General features: G+C 37.3%; 1 protein-coding gene across 1 annotated transcript in view; it reads left to right on the plus strand.

The window, feature by feature from the left end:
- Positions 1-23,905, plus strand: part of LOC126298788 (probable C-mannosyltransferase DPY19L1) — a 215,761-nt gene that overhangs the window by 67,220 nt on the left and 124,636 nt on the right. The gene's annotated exons all lie outside the window — the stretch shown is intronic.

A 23,905-nucleotide genomic window follows, 5' to 3' on the forward strand; every position in this document is an offset into this window, starting at 1 on the left:
TTTACTGGCAATCCAGCTACCATGTATGTAAATTCACCAAACTGTAAGACAATAGCAAGATATAAAGCCAATTCATAAATGATAGTGTCATCTTAAAGCCTGGGCAGAACTTGTAGCTGGACACGTGCATCACATGAATGGAGATGAATGTTGTGTGGTCAGTGGCGACTGCTGTGAAAGAGCAAAAGAGCACGTGAACACCCTAACTTTTGACACCTTGAGGATATATTGGTTATTTTTCTTTGAGTGGTGTTAAACATAATGTAGATGCAGTAATCTGAAATACACAGCACTAAATCTACTGCAGTGTGCTACAATTACTCCTCTAGACTCAGTGAAACTTGGCATCAGGTTCGCAAGCACACATTCACTTGTGCACATATTAAGGAGCTTCTGCGCATGCGCAACGGGTGTGATGTAATTGCCTTACGAGCTGAATACATATGGATTTGGTAAACAATGTGCACGGTTCACTGCATGCACTGCTAGGCCTTACCAGTCAACTACAAGTTTACGTAAATGCCACCAGTCGGTAGCACACTGCATCACACTTTTATCTACATTCACTTGCAGAAATCCCACTATGCAGTAGCACACTCCATAGATATGCAAAGTCACTCACTATGTAGTAAAATTAGACTGGACAACATTTTATGTTGTAGTTCATTTAAATATGGGGGTCAAAGATGGTGTGTTTTTGGCCCGTATGGCTCGCAGAGCCACATTTGTATTCTACTCGAGTGACCTTGATGGTAGATAGTACTTCTTGAATGTAATCATTTACTCAAATGATAGTTTGTGTTTGGAGTTGGTTGTCTACTGTGCATGAATTGGCTTTCCTGTGGAATGTAAACATGATCTTTGTTGAACCTGTGTTAAGTGCTAACAGAAAAGAAAATTACCATGAAAAGTTAGCCACAAAGAAACTAGGACATTCCAGACCAGATCCATAGTCTGTGGAAGTGACAAAAATCAAATAAACATGACTACAAGCAAACACTTAACAAAGAAGTGTATAATAAGAATAAGTTGTTGTGTGGATGCAATGTAACAATGCCTGAGTTTTGGCCCAGACATTAATTCATTGAGTAATATATGAATTTGGGATCTTGCACATTTGTCCAAAAAAGTTAAAAGGCACAAAAATGCGAAACGGAGAGTAATGAAAGCTTAAACATTATTTCTTCTTGCCATAAACTGTACTGAATTATGTAAAAAAAAAAAAATCACAATAACAATTCTTCCTTTTTTCAGACAAGTTATGCCTATTGTTATTGTTATTATTGGCATCAGCTGAAGTTGCATAATATGTTGATAAGTGTAACTGTTATAATGCAGATTCTATTAATTTCGCACTCTCATATTTATCTGAACACCCAGCTTGTGTGCGTACGGGCCGCCACTGTGTGTGGTATAATGTGAAATACTACTATGTGAAACAATGAAAATGTCTCGTGGGCCGAGATTATGTCACACATTAAATCATTTGTCGATAACTGAAGTGTGTTACAAAATATTTAATTTAATTCTACCTATACATGAAGGTTCAGTATATGCAACTGAAACAAGAGTATATGCAGGTAAGATTGTATGCACCATTGAATGCCTACATATGGAATTGGTGTGACGACATAGTAAAATGTGACTTCTTCGTCTTCTTCTTCTACACTTAAGACATTTGCCTGTGGTGATGCCCATCTTTTCCTCAGTCTTCTTTGAGTTCTGCCTGATTTACAGGGTGGTAACATGTCTGGGAAACAAGGGAAATAGGGAATTCACAGGGAAACTGAATTTTATGGGAATGTTGGTGAACTCTTGGGTAATTCTGAAAGATTCAGGAAATTCTGAGAGACTCTAAGGAAAGCTAAACTCTTCACTGAACAAGGAAATGTGCCAAGTAATTTTGTTAAAAAACCGTACCGAGATCCTGTTCTGTAAACAACAGGTTCTGGAGAAGTGTAAGGAAAGGTGAAAATTTTATTCAATTGCTTTAAAGTTTGTTGCGCCATCATGGCCACCTGGGGCATGCTCACCAACCGTAGGAATCTTTGTTGTTGTCCCTAGGTCTTAGGATACAGGTCAATTTTTCATTGCATGATTGTAAGTGCGGCAGAGTGTAACGTGTGCCTGACAAATCACCAGACAGCTTTGAATTCATTATTTGCACAAAACTGCAGGTTAAGATTATAAATGTGGATCCACATTTGAATGTGTGTGTGTTGTAGATCAGAACTGAATACTCTCTTTTCACCGATCTCAATGCAAAGTAGTACCATTTTTTATGGACTATAAGATGCTACAGACTACAAGATGCATCTTAATTTTTAAGCAGTTTTTTTTAAATGATATTTTTACCATTTTTATTATTAGATTGCAAAGCCAGATTGAAAACAATTCTTAGTTTATAAAAGCAAACTGACCTTTAAAAATTCCTGAAAATGGTCATCTGGCTTAGTTCCACCCTGGTTTTCTTTTGATGTTGAGTTATGAAATGATGGAAACAATATTTTCTCTTCATACTCGTGTGGCGTTTTCTGAGATATTTTGGTTTTTGTTTGCACGCTAAGGCCATGACGCTTCATAAACCTGTAGCATCACCCAATTCCATCCTTAAAGTCTGTTAAGTTCCACTGTAGCAGTAGCTTATGAGCATGCATTTGAATCATTTTGGTATTAATTCCAATGCCATTTTGACAGTGCCCTTGAATCAATTGCAATACACCATCTTCTAGTTTTGGCCCTGTTGCCTTCAGTCCCCTATGGTTTTCTCTGTTGGTGGAGGGCTGAAATGCTGCTCAGTTGCTTTGTTTCCATGTTCTTCTGCATATTCTAGTAAAGGGCATTTCAAAAAGAACTTTACAACTTTAAATATTCATATAAATTTGTTGAAAGAAGATGTAGAGCTAGGTTTAGTGTTATTTTGTAGGGAAATATCTCAAGTTTTTTCACCTTAAACTAAAGACGCTGTATGTGGCTTCTGTTTGTTATCCTGCAGACATCCCATCAGAAGTCAGTTTCTTCCCAAGCTCACTGTAGCACTGCAGGTGTAACTCGCTCAGTGGCAGTGTAAATTCTTGCTCTAAATTCAGGTAGAGAAGCTGGGATGAGGCACAAACATGATATCCTTGATGAGTCCCCATAAAAAAGAAATCAAGTGGTTTCAGGTCTGGGGAACATGGGAACTGTGCAATTGACGCATCAAGGCCAATCCATTGAGCTGGAAAACGGTCACTGAAAAAATCCCAGATGTCATCCAGATTGTGGGGCAGTGCACCATCTTGCATGAAGTAAACATTTCATTCTTGGTCATCCTCATCGATATGTGGTCTTAAGATTTTTGTAACATATCTAGGTACACTATCCCATTGATGGTTCTCTCATGGAAAAAAAAGGGGCCGTACATGTTCTTCTTCCTCAGTGCACAAAAAACGTTCAGTTTAGGGCTATTATCAGCATGTTGCCATGTTTGATGTGTACTTTCACTGACCCAAATCCTACAGTTATGTGTGCTAACCTTGCCACTTAAGTGAAAAGTCAACTCATCAGAAAAGATGATTTTGTCCAAGAAATGTTCATCCTCATGTAATCGATTTAACATATTCACACAGAAATATTTGCAAGCAATTTTATCAGACAGATTGTCAATCTGTACGGTTTCAAATGCAAATGGTTTCTCAACACATGCCAAACAGTCGTATGTGTGATTTGCAGTTTGTGAGATGCATGTGGGGTCGATTTCGTAGGGCTGTTGACAAAACGTCTCGCTCAATCACTGATGTCATCAGATGTGCTTGGAAGACCTGATGATTTCCTATGTATTACTGAGCACCCTATTTCTACAAAACATTTATGCCACTCATAAATTGTAGGCCTACTACGAGGATCTTTAGTGTACTTGTTACGGAAATTATGCTTAACTGTTGTTGCCGACTTCAGTTCTTCAAACCAAAACACAAAGCTAGCACACTCGGGTCCAGTGAAGGCAACCATCTCTAATGCAATTGCTGCTAGAGCTCCTTATAGTGGGATTTGGCACTAGCAAGCTATACGAGACAAAACTTGATGTATTTTCCTACAAATTGACACTACAATCACCTCTGTAGGTACTCTGAATTAATTTGTATGAATTTTAGAACTTGTAAAGTCCTTTTTGAAACACCCTGTACTTTCAATTTTCAGCCCACATGATACGAATACCTTTTATTTTTATTTTTTCCCCCATTACAAAACAACACTGAAGCGCCAAAGAAACCGGTATAGGCATGCGTATTCAAGTACAGAGATATGTAAACAGACAGAATATGGCATAAGGCAACAAGTTTCTGGCACAGTTGTTAGATTGGTTACTGCTGCTACAATGGCAGGTTATCAAGATTTAAGTGAGTTTGAACTTGGTGTTATAGTTAGCACATGAGTGATAGGACACAGCTTCTCTGAGGTAGTAATGAAGTGGGAATTTTCCTGTACGACCATTTCACGAGTGTACTGTGACTATCAGGAATCCTATATAACATCAAATCTCTGACATTGCTGTGGCTGGAAAAAGATATTGCAAGAACGGGACCAATGATGACTGAAGAGAATCATTCAACGTGACAGAAGCGCAACTCTTCTGCAAATTGCTGCAGATTTCAATGCTGGGCCATCGACGAGTGTCAGGTTTTCGGAGGCAAAGGCTCACTCTTGTACCCTTGATGAGTGCACGATAGAAAGATTTATGCCTCACCTGGGCCCTTCAACACTGACATTGGATTGTTGATGACTGGAAACATGTTGCCTGGTGGGACGAGTCTCGTTTCTAATTGTATTGAGCTAATGGACATGTACGGGCATCTAGACAACCTCGTGAATCTATGGACCCAGCATGTCAGCAGGTGACTGTTTAAGTTGGTGGAGGCTCTGTAACGATAGGGGGCATGTGCAGCGGGAGTGATATGGGACCCCTGATAAGTCTAGGTATGACTCTGACATGTGACATGCACATAAGCATCCTGTCTGATCACCTGCATCCATTCATGTCCATTGTGCATTCCGATGGATTTGATCAATCCCAGCAGGACAATGTGACACCACACACATCCAGTATTGCTACAGGGTGGCTCCACTAACACTCTTCTGAGTTTTAAACACTTCCACTGGCCACCAAACTCCCCAGATATGAACATTATCAAGCATATCTAGGATGACTTGCAATGCATTGTTCAGAAGAGATCTCCAACCCCTGGTACTCTTTCAGATTTATAGACAGCCCTGCAGGATTCATGGTGTCAATTTCCTCCACAGGATTCATGGTGTCAATTTCCTCCAGCACTCCTTCAAAAATTAGTGAACTTCGTGTCATGTCATGTTGTGGCACTTCTTCATGCTTGCAGGGGCCCTACACGATATTAGGCAGGTGTACCAGTTTCTTTGGTGCTTCAGTGAAGCTACTAACAAAAATATTGTACTGTTACCGATAAAACAAAGCAATGACACGACATATGCTAGACAGTATTCTGGATTTGAGATGGCGGGGTGGGAGGGAGACAGAGACAGTGTTAAGAAGCTTGTGAATCCCTACAACTCATTTGCATTGTATTGTTGCACAATGCTGCCAGTTGAATCCAATGATGCCATATAGAAATATGTTTCCTGTGGCATCGAATTGATGGTCATTTTTAAGATTGGTGGGAATTTTAAATCAAACACTGGGAATTTTTATATTAATTTCTAGTATAAGATACACTTGATTTTTGGAGGCAATTTTTTGAAGGAAAAAGTGTGTCTTATACTGCACAAAATACAGTATTTTGTTGACTTTCATGCAGTGCCATGCTTCAAGTTAACAGTGATCATAGTGTGAAACGTGTTCAGTTTGTAACACAATGGGTTTATACTGTCAAAGAGTACTGATATTACATTCCAATGTCAACAGTTCAAAACATGTTGTTACTGACACACACTGTCTCATACTTGTGGTTGTCGGGCAATGACATGGCACTTCACCAAATGGTGACGACTGATGATAACAATGGCATTACCATTTTAAAGTTATCTACAGCAACAATGTTACCCTGTATTACAATTCAGCATTATTTCTTGAACAATAAAAAAATCATCAGATTCATATACATGAAGACTGGACATCAGTAATGGGCTAAGTCTCAAAAACGTGATTCTTAGTTATTCAGTTTTCTTTGGTTTATTAAAAATTCTTTGACAAAAAAACCTGCACTTTTTTCAGTTATCATCTAGGATAAGATTCATATTACTGTGGCAAAAGCATTTTAATTTTCCTCCTCTTATGAATGCCTAGCTATAAGCCCCTGCTTCACAACAGAAATTAAAGAACGGCCTTTGCATACCATTTCTTTTTAGTGTTCTGTATCTCAAAAAAACAGAACCCTCATAGGATCATGTCAATAAATTCACTTTTCCTAGACAAGAAGTCCAATATAAAGGAAACCTATCAAAAGAAACAAAGAAATTTCATTAAGTTTTTAATACCCAAACCAAAATCAGTAAATCAATATATCCTAGCCAGGTAAATTCTGTGTTGGTTTGTATTTGTAAAGATAAGATTGTGGCACTTAGTTTTGTAGGTGATGTAAATTTCTGAAAACACTTACGTAATTAAAGTACTGGTTCTTTGGTGTGCTATGCCATTATTAAGCTGAGCATACTCCTAAAAACTTAAATTATGGTATCTGTTTTTATTTTGGGCATTGTTTTTGATGAAATAAAGCCTACACTTTGCTCTAAGCTATACTCAAGTTACTTGTGAAAACCCCATGAAAGTTCAAGTGGTAGTTTATGTAGATTAGCACATTCAGACAGACAAACACTATGGTTTAGATAAAATTTTAAATTGATTTTTTTTTTCATGCTCTGATTTTTGTGAAATAAAGCCTATACATTGACCCAAGCTACATTCAAGTTAACTGTGAAAAATCCCATGGAAATTTGTCTAGTAGCTTTTAGCTTACCCTGTTCAAACAGGCAGACATGACAATTTTAAAGTTTTATTATTTGTATAGAAAAGTAATACTTTATACAGGAAAATGTAGAATGTGCCAAGTGCCATACTTTTATTGGCAAAAATGAGGTAAGTGCCAGTGAAAGAAATCACAAGGTTTTCCAGTAATTTTTGTACAACAACATTGCACAAGTACACTATCATGTGATTGACTACAACCTTTTGTTTAGGAGTAAGGAGACCACTCACCAAATAGTAGAAGTGCTGAATTGTCAACAGGCACTCACAAAAGAGAATAAATGCTTTGGTGGCTTTCAGAAAAAAATAATTTGATGAACTAGCTATGCACACAGACACACACGCACCAGTACATGTACCTACATTATGCTGGCTGGACACACAATATTGGGATTACAGTTCACCTGCTGAACTAAAATCCCAGCATTGTGTTCAGCTGGCAGAGAGAGAGTCACATTCAGGACGGCGACTGTTCAAATTCATGTAGGTGCCAGATTTAGGTTTTCCATGATTTTTCTAAATTGCTCCAGGCATATGCCATGATGGCCCCTTTGAAAGAGCAAGGCCAGCATTCTTTCTCCTCCCTTGACACATTCCGAGCTTGTTCTCCACCTCTAATGACCGTGATGTCAATGGGACGTTAACCTGATCTTCCTTCCTTCTAAATTTGTGTAGCTGTAACGAATTTTAAATTATGGACAAATTTGCAAAGAAACTGAATTAATTAATGAAAATTGGCACTTAAGCCCTGAAAACTTACAATGTTAATGTTGTTCATAATGTGTGCTTATGTTTTCCAACATGTGCTTCAATGCTTCTTATGTATCTGTCTTGTGTAAACAATTATGCAGACTTTAATTAATCATTTGAATAATATGCCTCTCATTGGCTAATTAAGTACATCAAGAAACATTTGAGAACCTCATTTGATTTGTCTTAGTGAATGCTTTCATTTGCTAAGTTGATCTTTTCTGTAGCATAATAAGTATAAATGTTATTACAGTTTATGTAAAAGTCATTAAAATTCTTTCTGATTAAATAATTAAATACATCATTTTGAGAGTCAATCTATACATCAAAAGAACTGTGTTATTGAGTTCTATAATGTGATTTATCATGTTGTGCTGGAAGTTGAATGCTTTACAATCCATGGGTGCACATGTTTCCAACAAAGATTGTCTTTGTGCAAACTATGTTGGCACTTTTGACATCATGTACATATTTTTGTGAACTGACTATAGCACATGGGCCTGCTACTGCTGCATCACTCCGGCTATGTGTGTTTCCAACCCCCTGTAAAGAGTCAGTTCGGCACAAGTGACTGCACTCAAACCAAACTAGCTAGCTCAAGTTTCTTTTTGGTATGGAATGTCACCCCTCACCACAGTACCATATCATGCTGCTGGTGTAGCTGAAAGTAAATTTCCCAACTTCATCAGTAAGCTGTGAAACTTTATTTTGCTGCTGTAGTGGCATTTCAGTGTGTACCAGGACTACAGATGTGTACCTACAAACAAACAAAAAATAAGTTATATTTATTTAATTAATTAATTAATTTATTTTGAGGTATTCGTTCCCCATATCAACTGACATACTATCCTCTAAGAAACAAACAAAAAATTACATACGTAGGGGTCTTTCCCACCCCACTCCCCTTCCCTCTCCTCAGTATTTTTTCTTTTTTTCCTGTCTACTGCCACTGGTGATTTTCCACTGGCTTGACTGCTCTTATGGTAGTTGTTACTGTGAAACAAGAGGATGGTAGAAAATTTAACTTCTAACAGAGAAACAAAAGTGGGTGGTAGATAAAAAAGGTTGACTGTTCCTGGTGTAGGATGTGGCATGGTCTCTGACAGACTGATGGACTGCTGTTTTTGGGAATCTGATACTGTTGTAATAAGTGTAGCAGACAAAGGATTGTTGGGATTGACCAGCTCATTATACTACTCTAGCAACTTAGGGATTTCCTCTCACTTCTCAATTGTCTGAGTAGGAGTAACTTCATACATGTTTGGGAGAAGTGCATTGTGACCCATGCTGTTCATGATGCGTATTAATAACTTGCTAGACAATGTTAATAGTAATCTCAGACTTCTGCAGATGATGCAGTTACCTTTAATGAAGTCCTTTCTGAAGAAAGGTGTACAAATATTAAGTCAGATCATGATAGGATTTCAAATTGAAGCATAGTTTGAAGGTTTGATTTAAATCTTCAGAAATGTAAAATATTGCTCTTCACTAAACACAAAATCCTGTGCCTGCAATATGAATAGGTCACAACTGGAATCAGTCGGCTGATACAAATACCTGCATGCAACAATGTGTAGAAATATGAAATAGAGTGATTAAACAGGCTCTGTTGTAGATGAGGCAGCAGACTTGGGTTCACTGATATACTAGGAAAATGCAATCAGTCCAGAAAGGAGTTTGCTTACATACACATCCTAGAATATTGCTAAAGTGTGTAGGACCCATAAGGAAACCTTCGGTATCAGAATGTCATGAACAAGATAATAGTGTCTCTCAAGGTAGCTCATTAAGTGCAAACTTCTTTTAGCAGTAATAAATACTGTAACATTCATATAAAGAGATGCACTCTATAATCCCTATTCAAGAATGGTTTTTCAATAGTCTATTATTCCCCAGCTACCATATGGAAGTTGCATCTAGCAGTTGAGAAGTAGCAAGGGGGGGAGGGAGGGAGGGAGAGAGAGAGAGAGAGAGAGAGAGAGAGAGAGAGAGAGAGAGAGATTTCAGGTGAAATTAAAAATAAAATAGTTTTATAAATTTCAAATATTAATTAATCTAACAAACATGTTATCATTTGCATATTTCAACCAAGGTGTGTAATTTCCTCAAAAAAAAAAAAAAAAAAAAAAAACAACTATGGATATAAAAGACTGCGCATTGTTCTGTATGTATTACATAAAAGGAAAATTTAATGCTGCTTGTCCAACAGTAGGGTGCAGCAGACATCTAGCAAAGAAACGAAGTGTATGTCAGTATCAAAAGAGAGAATGTAAACAAGAAGAGTCTTGCTGCTAAGTAGAAGCCATGGCAGGGGTGTAGACCCTATGGTACAGTACAAATTAGGAACAGAATACTAGATCACAAGTATTGTGAAGCCATGTGCTAGCCTTAGCAAGATGACAGAGGACATAGGAAATTTGTGTAAAGATTTTGGAAAAGAGGATCAGGCAATCATAGTAGGCAGAGCTGGGAACAGTCTGGCTAAATACAGAACTTATAGTCTTAGGGGTGACCTGGAGCAAATTGGAGCATTAACTACACAATGGGAGGTTTGTGGTCATCCTACAGCACCATGACCAGCCCTGGGTTAACACTGCTGTGAGTTGTGTGAATACTGAGGTAAGCATGCTGGTGCTGACTGAAATGAAATCTTGTATGAGTGTAGTTAGTGCCTGTTACTACAATTGCAAGATGGCGATATGCTAGACACAGCCTACATCTTAATAGCAGAAGGAAAGACTGGTTGGCTGAACCTTTTGCAGAAAATGTATAGGAGACCACCATCACATTAGCCAAGACCCCTGTGGCTGCTGGTATCAGAGAGGTAACTTTTTTATGTTAGAATCAGGATTCAGGCACCCTATTATTAAAGAAGTTAAAATAACAGAAGACCTGGACGAAATGCTTAAGGATGTGTAGAAAAGTAAGGTTAGCTAATTTCAGCAGAATATTAGAGGACTGAGTAATAAGGCAGAAAATTTTCTCATCTGTTTAGAAAATTTTGAGAGCTTTGAAAATATAGACCTTCTGTGCCTTTCTGAGCACCACATAACCACAGGGTCAAAGAAGTTAAACATAAAAGATTACACACTAGCATATTACTCATGTAGAACTAATATGGGAAAAGGGGAGGTATTGCATATATTAAGACAGAACACAAGTTCAAAAACATTGAGACAAGTAGCTTTTGTAGAAATCGGCATATAGAAGTATTTTCTTGTGAATGAATACTGAAAAATAGTTTACTATTAATTGTAATGGATATGGATCCCCACTGGGAAATTTTGAACTGTTTGTAAAAAATCTGGTATTCTTACTAAGCTATCGCAGACAGCAGCAAGCAGTTACTAGTCTGTACTGATTTTAGTGCAGACTTTCTAAAGGATTTGGATAGGAAAAATAACCTGGGTCCTACAATTTGATTTTGCTAATTAACTTTCCAACCCTAATTGATAATGGTCAGTAAAGCCTGCTCTGAAATTTTTTGTGAAGTGCTGTGTAAACTCTTCTTGACTAGAAACAGATCTAGAGCTGTTTCACTAGTTAGTTACATATCCCGTGGATCACTTTGCATGATAGACTGTAGAACAAGTCATTTTACATTCACATCGCAATTAGTTATTACTACCCACCACCGTTTACACATTACTTCAGCAGAATAGAAAGAGTTGTCAAGGAGAAATTTCTGAGTTTGGTATCAAATTTTACTTTGCTGTCTGTCAGACATTTTGTATCGCTGGGTAAGTTATCAGAAATTTTTGTTGTAGCTTTGTGCATCTCTTTTAGTGCTAAAGACAATCTTAACGTGGAGTAATGAGTGCCATTTTTCATTCTGGTATTCTAAATATGAATCTCATTGTTACTTTTGAATTGTAGTAGATTATTTACAAGAAATTACAAGAGGGAATAAATATAATGTGAAGTAGTAGTCAGAAAATACCTTAAACATATGCGTATGAGATGATCATGAGTGAGCACCATATATTATTATTACATCATGTTTTCGCACAATGAAGACTTTCTTTCTTAAAGATGAGTTACCACAGAACAGTATTCCATGTGTTGTTATTGAATGAAAATATGCCAAATATGGTAACTTACTGATTTATCTCTCCCCAAGGTTTGCAATGATGCTAAGTGCAAATGTGGGTGAAGGAATTGGTTTTAGTAGCTCCAAAGAGTGCTTTTTCCAATTTAAATTCTCATCAGTATGGACCCCTAAGAATTTTGAAGTTTCCACACTATTTATTATTTCCTCACCATGTGTTACACTTATCATTGGTGTAGTACCCCTAGATGTGCAGAACTGAATATGTTGTGTTATTAAAATTGGGGTGAGACCATTCACTGAAAACCAGTCAATAATACTTTTAAGAACTTTATGTATCATTTCTTCTTTTTCTGTATGTATGCTTAGTTTGATTATGACACTAGTGTCATCTGCAAAAAGAAGCAATTCTGCTTGTTATATATGAAATGGAAGATCGTTTACTTAAATGAGGAACAGTAGTGCACATAAGATTGAGCCTTGGGGAACCCCATAAGTTATTTCTCCCCAGTGAGAAGTATGACACTGGACTGCACTGCTTCAATTACTAAGTACAACTTTCTACATTCTTTGGTTAGATATGACATTATCCTTTGGTTGGCTATACCATCAGTCCCATAAAACTTCAATTTATCTAGGAGAATATTGTGATTCAAACAGTCAAGTGTCTTAGAGAGCTCACAGAAAATATCAACCAGCACTATTTTATTATTTAATGTTTGTAAAATCTGGTGAGTGAACATGTAAAAGGCATTCACAGTAGAGAAACCCTTCTGAAACCCAAACTGTGGTTTGTAAAGGATACTATTGTTGCTAAGAGATACTACCAGTATTCTAGAAGACATTAGCTTCTCAGAAATTTTGGAGAATGATGAGGGAATGAGAAGGGACCGCTACTTGGACAGCAGCTTTTCTTTCAACCCTTAATTTGTAGAATGTAACAAGATTCAAAACTCTGTGTGTTTCTACTATTTGTGAGGAAATGAATGTTGAAGTTACCACATATTGTCAAATCACAATCCATTTTATTTACTCTGCTTAGCAATGACTCCAATTTATGTAAGAAAAGTTCAGAATTTCCAGATGTTGATCAGTAAACTGTAGGAATAACCAGATTGAACTTAATAATATTTACCCCTACAATTTCATAGCTGTTTTTGACATTTGTTTCAGTTATATCAGGTAGGGCAGTAAAATCATATTTTCTGTTATGTCAATTACTACCCCACCATGCCTGCTGTTATTTCTGCAATAGTAAGAGTATAATATAAATAAATTCATTTTTTTGTATGTTGAATTCACTTTGGGGGGTATGCCAGTACTCAGGTAAGCATAAAGATATCATAAGATATCATTTAGTTCACTTGTTAATAGTATGTTAATTTCACTGACCTTATTAACCAGAGTTCCTACATATGGCAATAAATTTTTAGATGAGGTTTATTCACAACTTGGTAGTTAGGTGTCATATTTACAGTATCACATACCTTCAGTTTATATTTCAGTTGACAGTAGCATTGCATTATCTCTTTTCTTTCTTGTTCATTTTACTTTCCTCGCTCTCACGGTAGGAAACTTATAGTTTTAATTTTCGAAAATTTGTCTTTTATTATTTTGTTGACACAATCAAACACAAACCTTTTCCCTTCGCTGTTAAAATGCACTCCATGCATTATGTGCATGTTATCGCACAGCTTACTAATGTTCAAAGCATCACACTCTTAACTTCAGAGAGATAAGTTGGTGATGTGTTCATATTATTGATTTTTTATACGAATTGCTTTTTCAACATACTGCTTTGATTTTTCTCTTGAACTGTTTGTCCCACTATTATTTAAGACATGATTATTAAATATCTTTGCTACCTGTAACTCATCATTTGTAGTGCTTCCACTTAATTCAATAGTGATGCTGTCCTGTTGTGTGGCTAATATTCCTGTCTCTCATTTCACTACATTCCTTATAGCATTGAGCATGTTGTTGAAATTACTGTTTTCTGACATAATGTGCATGATCCTTGATTTTCTAGTAATTTTGAGTTGTCATGGTAGTGTGCAACTACCGTAGCTTCTCTTCTTGTTCTTGCCAATAGGTACATTTTCCTTTTCCTGTCACAAGATACTTTAATTCTTATAGTGATCCATGCTTTTTTACCTGACTGTTTAATGTGCTTTCTGATTATCATATACAAAAAGCTATTTTCAAATAGTGCTATGAGTCTTTATCACGAGATAGATTAAATTTTAGTTCAGAATTTGGTTCATTACATATTTCATCCCAGGCCATCTGTTGTAAACTATTCGTAAAATACTTGTTCGGAAGTCATTAATTGCTGTTACTGATTTCCACTGTGGAGTTTCAATTCTGTAAGGCACTATCTTATTTGTCCTAACTAGCTGTGCTTCTTGATCAGAGAGAGTATTTGTTACTGGCTGTACAGTAATAGCATAATGTACAATTTCTGCATAATAATATCAATGAAATTAATGTACTATTAACAGGCGAACAAAAGGATATCTGAATATGATGCATTTCTCAGCACAGGCTAAACCCTAAATTAATTCAACAGAAAAAATTGATATTATATTCGTACTATTGCAGAAGTAACATCAAGTAGGGTGGGGTAACAATTTGTATAAAGCAAAACCTATATTTTACTACCCTGTGTGACTTAGCTGTAATGAATGTCGAAAAGGACTATGAAATTGTAGCTACTAAATGATTACGTTCCATTTGGTTGTTGCTACAATTTGCCAATTGCCATCTGTAAATTTTGAACTTTTCTTAAAGAAATTGGCTGGCCTGCTCCATCACCAAATCTGTCTCCAATCAAGCACATATGGGACATCATCCGACAACTAAGTACAACAGGCATGGAACTCCATCCCACAAACTGACATCCGGCACCTGTACAACACAATGAATGCACATTTGCATGTTTGCATTCAACAGTCTGGTGGTTACACAAATTATTAATGTATAAGCATTTCACATTTGCAATGGCTTATCTTGCACTTACATTAACCTGGGATCTTGAAATGTAAATCATTTAAATATGTTACCTAGACAAATGTATTCACAAAATTTCAGTACTCTACATTAATTATTTTTTGGTGATGTGATTTTTTTTTGTCAGTGTACAGTACATTAAAATTTATTCATGGTTTTGGCACTGAGTACCTCTGAGGTCAGTATGATACCACGTTAAATTGCTTGTTCATGAACATGGAATGATGGATATTACATTGAACAGCTGTTCCATGAAACACATGCAACAATGAAAACATTGTTTCCTGGTTATTTTTGTGCCCATTGTTACAGTTTCTTGCCTCATCTGTTGTTTAAAGAAGAGTCCATGAAATCTAATTCTTCTTCTTGCATTACAGCCTCTGTAGGACCACGGGTAGCCCCTTCATGGACTGCATTTTCCTCTTCTCCTCCCAGAACCTCTTCATTCTTTCTCTTCTTCTCTCCTGCTCTTCTTCCGAGATCTTCAGTTTCCGTTTCTCCTGTCGGTTCCACTGGTGACACACTAATCTTTTCCTGTATTCTTCTCTGTCATTGAACTCCGTCATATTGGTCGGTGTATATTTGGTCCTCCAATTTTCCTTTCCTTTGACCTAGATCCCAAATTCCAACCAGTCCTTCCGAAGTTCAACAACCCACTTGGTTCCTGTCTTCCCCGTTGTCGTCCCTGTTGTTTCCCACACTCTCTTCGTCGTTCTGTCCATACTCATCCTAACTACATGTCTAGCAAACTTTGCCCTTTTCAGTCTGATTTCTGTGGATATTGTTCTCATGTTCCAGTACAATTCTTCCCTAGGTCTTCGCATCCACCTCTCTCCACCTCCTTTGGGACCTAGTATTTTTCCCAGTATTTTTCTCTCTTCCTTCTCTAGTTGTTCTTCCCCATTTCTTCCTAGTGCCATCATCTCGGAAGCATATAATACTGCAGTCCTCACCGTTGCCTTGTAATGGCTTAGCTTTGCCTCTGTGGATATATTCTTTTTATTGTATATCTCTCGTCATACAGAAGGATGACCTCATCTTCTTTATCCTCTCTGTTATTCCCTCCTTGCGCCTGTTCCTTCCTGTTAAAAATTCTCCCAGGTATTTAAATTTGTCCACCATTTGCACAGTGCCTGCCGGTGTTTCCCAGTCTGCAGTGGTATTTAATGCCTTTGTCTTGTTATAAGCAATCCTCAGTCTCACCTTTCTGGCTACCTTACTTAAGTTGTTGAGTTGTGTCTTTGCATCTTCTTTTGTCTCACTTACTATTGCTATGTCATCTGCAAAGGCCAGGCAATCCACTTGAGCCCTGTTGTCCTTTTTGTCCCCCACATGGGTCTTTGGTATTCCCATTTCCTCATCTATTGCTCTCCACTGCCTGATCACTTCGTCCAGTGCTATATTGAACAACAATGGAGAAAACCCATCTCCCTGTTTAACACCAGTCTTGATCTCAAATTCTTCTGACAGTGCTCCTCTGAATCTCACCCTTGCTTTTATGTCTGTCAGAATTTCTTTTATGAGTTCTTGTGTAGTTCCATCAAGTCCTCTGTTCTTCAGGATCCTAACAAGAGTCTGTCTGTTGATGGAGTCATATGCCTTTGTGAAGTCCACGAAGGTTATTAATGTCTTTTTGTTTTTTAAGGCCCTATGTTCTATCAGTTACTTCAGGATAAATAACTGTTCTATACAACCTCTTCCCTTCCTAAATCCTGCTTGGTAGTCGCCAACTGTATTTTCTACATGTTCTACTCTCTTGAGCAATAGTTTTGACAGCACCTTGTACCCAACCTCTAGTAGTGATATTCCTCAGTAGTTGTTTGCATCTCTCTTGTCCCCTTTCTTATGTATTGGTACTACAATTGCATTCTTCCATCCTTCTCGCAACTTTTTTGTTCTCCAGATCTGGTGAATTATGTTGGTCATGTTGTCTATTGCTTTGTTGCCTCCCCACTTTATCATCTCAGCTGCTATACCATCTTCTAATTGAAACACTTACCCACTTATGTGATTGCTCACTTCAAGCAGACACTTTCTCTGATCTATGGAAAATATTTAAGGTTATTCCAACACATATAAAAGGAAAGAGATCTTGTAAATAACTACAGACCCATCAGAATTTCCTCATGTGTTTCTAAAATATTAGAAAAAGTTGAGTATGACAAACTTATGAAATTGGTAAATAAAACAACAACCTAGGTAATGAACAACACAAGATTCAGAAATAAAAGCTCAACAATAAATGCCATTTATGAATGCACCAATTGCATAGTAAGCCTGACGGGCAAGAAACACAAATTGATAGAAGTATTTGTTTACCTACTGAAATCTATTGGCATAGTGGATTATAAGATTCTGCTGTCAGAGCTTTAAAAATAGGGTATTCCAGGTCTGTCCAACAATTGGATCAATTCCTTCCTGAGCAATCATAAGCAAGGAGTGTGCATTATGCACACAAATGTCAATCTAAAACTGTTTCTCTACACTTGTCAGACTGCAAAGTAAATGCATAAACACAGTGTATCACAAGGATCAGTAATAGGATCCATTCTGTTTCTTCTGGACATAATGATCTAAACTTAATTGTGGATGCTCATAAAATGATATCATCTGCAAATGACATCATGATTGTATTAAAAGGGGGAAGTAAGAGAGAATTACAGCAATCAGTAAACACTGTCACAAAACTTAGCAAATGGACACAGAATACTCAGCTTGTAATTAAAAAAAACCCTCACTAAAATTTCGCAATGTTGCAGACAAGGGTGTCTGTATCAGTGATGAAACAGTCAGTAATAGTACAGGAACTAAATTCTTAAGACTAATGCTGCAAAGCAATGTAAAATGGAATAAACATGCCTTAACACAAAACTGAGAAAGACATGCTGCCTACTTTGCTTGCTAAAATCCTGCTGAAGTGAGAAAACAGTAGTAAATACATATAATGCCTGCTTTCATTCTTGTCTTAAATAAGGGCTCATGTGATATTCATAACCACAAAATAAAAACATATAACCAAATTGACACTTCCCTGTGCCAAGACAGTACTTTACACATGGAAGTTAAATTTTATACCAAACTCCATGAAAACATAAAAGCAATTATTGAGGTCACACATTTGGAAAATCTTTAAAGTCACATTTACAGCGTCACTGTTCTTACTCAATTTAAGAATATTTAAATTTATGAAGTGTACTATAGAAATACCCGCCTCTGTAGGTGAGCTCGCTAATGCATACTTGTGTGATAGTGGTAGACTCAGAGGGAGCCTGATTCGAATCCTGGTGATAGATGAAATTTTTACTGCCAGTATTTGGCTGCCAAGGGGAGGAGAGGCGGTACCTGATCACCAGTCTTTGCACCACTGTTGTGGATTACATTCCAAACGTCTCACAGAGTCCAATAAAATAAGGGTATGTGACGCTGTTGATGGTGGTCTGTCCATTGGATGGGGACGTCAAGCTTGGCGGTCCACTTGATGCCATTTGCCAGGAGTAGGCCATGTGCCGGTACGAGATTTCACCCTCTCCCTTTCTTTCATCCATAAGAACACAAATCCAACACTATGATGTACTAAAATTCATCACAGTTATCCCCATTATGCAGATACGGACTTGACACTTTATAACAGGTCAGAGGGAGGCAATGGAAGCCACCTTCACTAGGACCTAGCCATGAGCAGTGTCACTGGATTCCTGCATCTGCTCCCCTATGCTCATATCTTGAGTATGGGACTATTTATTTATTATACTATATAAATATTTAATGTATGAAATTTGTTAATGTAATCTTAAATGAGTATGCATAGAAATTACTCTCACAACTCTAGTTATAAATTGGCTAGTCAAATGTCTTATGCATAATCTGCTTTTGTAGACAACAAGACCAATGAAATACAATATACAAGAAAATTTTATTTTCTCTCAAAAATAAAAGCTCATCAGGATTTCATGGTGTTTCCAACAGAGTACTAAAGAACTGTTCTTATATAAGAAGCCCTGTCTTATCTGTAATATGTAATGTGTCACCAGTTCAAAGTGTTTGTCCAAAGAGATTGAAATATGCCATTGTTACACCCCTCTATAAGAAAGATGATAAGAGAGATATCAGTAATTACCAACCTGTTTCACTACCGGCATCATTAGCCAAGATTTTTGAGAAGGTGATGTATTCTAGGATATTGCCCCATCTGAGCAACAATATCTTCAGTAGGTCACAGTTTGGATTTCAGAAGAGTTGCTCCGAGAATGCCATTCACAAGTTCACTCACCAAGCATTAAATAAAAGAATAGCATGAGCTGGTATTTTATGTGACCTATCTAAGGCATTTGACTGTGTGAATCACAATATTCTCATAGATAAACTGAGCTTTTACGGGGTTCATGGTACGGCCAGCCAATGGATAATTTCTTATCTAACCAAAAGAGTGCATAATGTTGTACTTAATTATTCAACCAATGTAAACTGTGGAAATTCTTCTGACTGGAGAGAAATCGCATATGGAGTTCCTTAAGGTTCACTCTTGATTCTCTCTTCCACAAGCAAAATTAGTTCTTATTGCAGATGACATATTTTAATCAATCTAAGCACACACACACACAGCAACAGAAAAAATGGTAAACAGTGTTCTTAAAGCTATCATTGACTTCGTTTCTGTGAATGTTCTCATCCTCAATTTTAAAAAGACAATATATTCAGATCTGCACATCTACAACTTTGTTCAGCCACATTTATGCTTAGAATCATTGCAGATCTTGGGGAGAGACAAGTAATTTGACATATTTTCATTCAATAATGTCATGTGCAATAAGGTACTGGAGAACTCATCTTTAAGAAAGAAAGTCTTCATTGTGCAAAAACATGCTGTAAGAATAATATATAGTGCTCATCCATGATCATTTTGTAGACATCTGTTTAAGGAATTGGACATTCTGACTATTCCTCCACAGTATATTTATTTCCACCTGAAGTTTGTTGTAAATAATTCACTGCAATACAAAAGATATCATGATGTATATAATTACAATACCAGAAGAAAAATAATGAGATTTATTACTCCACATTGAGGTTGTCTTTAGCACAAAAAGGGGCGCACAATGCTGCAACAAAAGGTTTGATTACTTACCCAATGATATAAAATATCTGACTGATAGCAAAGTAAGGTTTGTAAACAAACTGAAAAAGTTTCTCCTTGGCAACTACTTCCTTTTGGTAATTATTCAATGAGGAAAACATTGGTAGGAATTACTAACTCATATGTGTATATTTTTAAAATGGAAAGGAAGGAGGGGAAAAGCTTGTAAACGGTTAGTATGTAGCCACATTTACAAACTAATTTGTGTTGCGAATATAAAGTAACTTGTTCCACCTCATTGTGATTTATTGTACCAATGATCCATGGAACATAACAATAACTAACTGACTGACTAATTTGGAAAACAAGAAATTTGGTATACATGAAATGTATTTGCAGTTGTGAATGTGGATGACCATCGGCTGTATAAAAGAGTGAAGACAATGAATATTTGTACCGGACTGGGCCTCGAACCTGAATTTCATGCTTATCACGAATGCTTGCCTTACCATTAGGCTGTCCGAGCATGACTCACAGCCAAACTTTCATATGTCAACAGCAATGAGCCTACAACCTGCACTTGTTCATTCATTATGTATATTCCTGTACAGGGAAGACATTTTACTTTAATGTCATTTGCCCAGTGTCAGCGGATAAATACAATATCACCGTGCCAGTGTTGTTCAGAAGTACAATCCAGTGTTCCTTCGGACATTTATGCCTGCATGCCCCGTGCATGCATGTTCAAAGGAACATTGTAGCGTACTTCTGAACAACACAGGTGCTGCAATATCATATTTATCCACCAATACTGGACAAGCAACTTTCAATTAAAATCTCTCCCATGTAAAGAAATATACATAATGAATGTACGAGCGCAGGTTGTAGACCCATGTTTGACGACATTTGGAAGTTGGGTGTGGCGTAGAGTCGTGCTCAGATAGGGTAATGATAAGGCGACTGCTCGCAATAAGTGGGAAATCCAGGTTCAAGTCCCAGTCCAGTGCAAAATCCATTATACAGCTGATGGTTGTCCATATTTTCAACTGTGAATGCATTTCATTTATTTTATAACAGCTGTAGTCATCACAGAGCCTGTTGTTTTGGACATGCATGCATGCCCGAAGGAACATTGCGTCATACTTATGAACAACACAAGCACTGCCAGCCGGGGTGGCCGAGCGGTTCTAGGCGCTACAGTCTGGAACCGCGTGACCGCTACAGTCGCAGGTTCGAATGCTGCCTCGGGCATATGTATGATGTACTTAGGTTAGTTAGGTTTAAGTAGTTCTAAGTTTTAGGGGACTAATGACCTCAGAAGTTAAGTCCCATAGTGCTCAGAGGCATTTGAACCATTTTTTTTAACACAAGCACTGCAATATGCAAGGAATTTGGATTGTTATTTATTGTTTTGCTCCTCACATGCAGAAGTAACTCAATGTGCATGCCACCAATTGAGGTCAGTAGTAGGGCACTAGACTTCTATTTGGGAGGACAATAGTTCGGACCTTTGACCAGCCATCCAGATTTAGGTATGGTGACAACTAAAAGGACATGGCTAATTTCCTTCTGCAATCCCTGTTTATGACCTAGTCATTAGTGGGGTGTTAAATCTTAATATTTCTATTTTTTTAGCGTGTAGGTGTGAAAAATATGTATTAAGTGTGGTTCTCTTATTAATGACCTGTATTTTACTCTTTGCAATAGATCCACTTATAAATTCAATTTTTTTAAAAACAGTTCTTTATTAGTTAGGATATGTTTTATGGCCATGTGCAATAGACACAGAGGGCTACCAAAATAAAAATAAATAAACAAGTTGACTAACGTAGTAAAGTATTTGCAAAGCAGTTGACTTTATCTAAAAAGGGGCATTTTGTGTCTCTGAATGGCTATTTAGTAAACCTACATTGTCACTTTTTTGTTTTTCAATTAAACATGATCAGGTTAATGACAGTGGTTTGGTTGTTGACTTCTAGAAAATATCACTAGGTCATACATATTTTAAAAAGAAAGGATGACAGAATTTTTCTATAGTAATTCACTATCTTATATGTGATAGGTGAAGAAATCCCTCTGAGAACTGCAGCTTGTATTGTCGGTAGTGTCATCCAGATCTAAATCTGCACACTGCTGCATTCCAAGCCAGACATATGGTAAAGTTTCTTTTAAATGTGAGTGAACCATCCTGGCTTCATTATAGTTGCTTGGTGTACAGGTTAAAGACACTCTTTGCAATGCAACTTGAGGGAAATAGGGTAGCCACAATGGCAGTACCAGATCTATGCCCAGCATCTGCTGAAGCCAGGAGCCATCATTTTCCATCAGATGACATCTTTCCATTCTGTGATAAGAGCACACAATGTATTCAGTGTCTCAGCCTCATACACACCGTACATTCCTCAACCACCAATGGGACAATATTTTCATTACTGCCTGTGATGAACAGGGCCCTTTAGGCTATTCACTAAGAGTTTTCATTTAGTAAACTACTTCTTCTTCTTCCTGAAATGTTTCTAATTATGCAGGTCATTCACAGAGCCTCTTCCAAGCATCTCTTTTCTCCCACAGTCTGTTACTTAGCATCTCCTCCTATTGTTTGGTTCACATCATTTTTCACCTGATCTCTCCATATTGTCTGTGGTCTTCCAATTGGTCTTCGTTCAGATTCTTTCCATTTTAGTGCTCTTATTGGAAGTCTGTCTCGTGCTATTTTACTGTGGCCACACCATTTGAGTCTATTATTCTTTTAGTAATAAGTGTGGCAAATATCAATGTTTATGTTAATGTTTGACCTGATCACCACCTTGATGCATTGGGAGGGCCAGAGCTGTTTCAGATTTGACAACTACAGAAAAAGAAAGTACTCCCATGATAGCTTTTAAAACATTAATTTTCAGTATTTTAGACAAACACTACAATTTTAATACAGTATACCCAGATGGCTCTAAGCTGCCTTGATGCTCATTAATTTATTGTGTCCATGTTTCCACACCTTGCCTGACAAATGTAATACAGTTCACAGCTGCAGGGCTGCATGCTGTTCAGAAAAGACTGGAGCAGACAACACAAGATTCAGAGAGAAATTTCTCATATGCTCTGTTTCCTTCAATGCCCTTCAAGCAAGTCAACAGATATACCCAGCATAGAAAATCTAACAGATGATAAAAGGGTACACTTTTTCCTGCTAAAACTATGGAGTAAAAAGGATGATTCTGCTGAGCACCAATGCATGTCAGAATGCAGGGAAATGAAGAAACTGCTGTAGTAGCCTGGGAATCTTGTCTGGAAAATGGTTTACAAAAATGTCCTGTCTACTTCATAAGTCTTTTGAGACTTGAGGTCGTGTTGCAGTGTATAGCAAATTAACTGGAAGTAGAAGCATTAGTCAGTAAAAACTACTGTCTTGAAACTGTATTTCTCTTCGTGACCAGAGAAGTGATCATGATATCATCATAGCGACTAAGGTTACGAAGTTAATAAATAAGTCAAGATTATTTCTCCTAGAAAGAGCAGATAAGTGATTGTTAGCATCTCACTTAGACAAAGAACTGCAATCATTTAGTTTCAGGATGATGGCCATAGAGGAATTATGGGCAGAGTTTAAACAGATTGTAAATCATGCTCTGGACAAGTATGTGCCTAGTAAGTGGATTAAGTATGGAAAAAAAATCCACTGTAGTTTAATAACAAAGTCCGGAAAATGATGAGGAAGAAAAGGCTGTCGCACTCTCAGTTCAAAAGAGAATCTGAAAATGGTGACAGACAAAGATTAAAAGAGAACTGTGTGTCTGTGAAAAGATCTATGTGCAAAGCATGCAACAGCTACCACCGTCATACCTTGGCTAAAGATCTGGCAGAGAACCCGGAAAAACTGTGGTCCTATGTAAAATCTCTAAGTGTGTCTAAGGCTTCCATCCAGTCACTTATTGACCAGTGTGATTTGACAGTAGAAGATAGCTAAAGGAAGTCTGAAGTTTTAAATTCCACATTTAAGAAATGGTTCATGCAAGAAAATCATACAAACATACCATTGTTTGACCATCGCACA

Source organism: Schistocerca gregaria, chromosome X (genome assembly GCF_023897955.1).
Source record: "Schistocerca gregaria isolate iqSchGreg1 chromosome X, iqSchGreg1.2, whole genome shotgun sequence".
Lineage (NCBI taxonomy): Eukaryota > Metazoa > Arthropoda > Insecta > Orthoptera > Acrididae > Schistocerca > Schistocerca gregaria.